General features: G+C 43.5%; 1 pseudogene; it reads left to right on the top strand.

The window, feature by feature from the left end:
- Window positions 1–913, top strand: part of LOC116687040 (extracellular calcium-sensing receptor-like) — a 9,266-nt pseudogene that overhangs the window by 685 nt on the left and 7,668 nt on the right.

The raw sequence follows: 913 nt of genomic DNA, 5'->3' as shown, positions 1-913 counted from the left end.
AGACTGGGTCCACGCCATCCATCAGCATGTCACGCATTATTGGGTCATTTAACATCCCTCAGGTACATATTTTGGATTTCTGGGAAATATTTTGTAATATAGACCAGTGCTAATTTTATGTGCCTTTCCCAGTAAATAATTACACTATTATTTCACTTCAGGTGAGCCACTTTGCCACTTGTGCATGTCTGTCCAATAAGCAGCAGTACCCAAATTTCTTCAGAACCATCCCTAGTGATCATTCCACTGAAGCGCTGGCCAGCTGGTAAAACACTTTGCTGGACTTGGATAGGTGCTGTCCGGTCAGATTCAGACTATGGCAATAATGGTATTGCGTCTTTTTTTTTGCGCGTGCTCACACGAGAGGGGATCTGTGTGGATACCTGAATCTTCTATCGGACCCACCCACGAGCCGTTCGAGAGTAGCTGATGTTATCCGCAGGTTTGATGTTCCCTGTGTTGACACTGAGCTGCACACAAAAAGCACAACATTTCTGTAAAATAAATATTGGAAGATTTTTTTTCCATCACATTTATTTAATACTATTGTCATGAATATGCTCAGTTAAACCAATCACTAATCCCATATCCTATGTCTGTGTGTGTTAACTATCTTCATATAAATTTTGGATCTTAAATGTTTCTCCAGGTCAACAGCTATGGTTGTTGTAGCATTTGCAGCCTTTGGGGACATGAGGCTTCTGTTGGAGGAGCTGTTGCTTGAGCCTTCTCCACCTCGCCAGTGGATAGGCAGTGAAGCCTGGGTAACAGATACTGAATTGCTGAAATTCAGCTTCTGTGCTGGAGCCATCGGAATTGGCATTCAGAAATCCGTCATCCCAGGTCTGAGAGACTTCTTGCTAGATCTCTCTCCCTCAAAAGTGGCTGCCTCTCCAGTGCTTACTGAGTTCTG

Source organism: Etheostoma spectabile, chromosome 3, assembly GCF_008692095.1.
Source record: "Etheostoma spectabile isolate EspeVRDwgs_2016 chromosome 3, UIUC_Espe_1.0, whole genome shotgun sequence".
Taxonomy (NCBI): Eukaryota; Metazoa; Chordata; class Actinopteri; order Perciformes; family Percidae; genus Etheostoma; species Etheostoma spectabile.
This window is presented reverse-complemented; position numbering and strand designations above follow the sequence as displayed.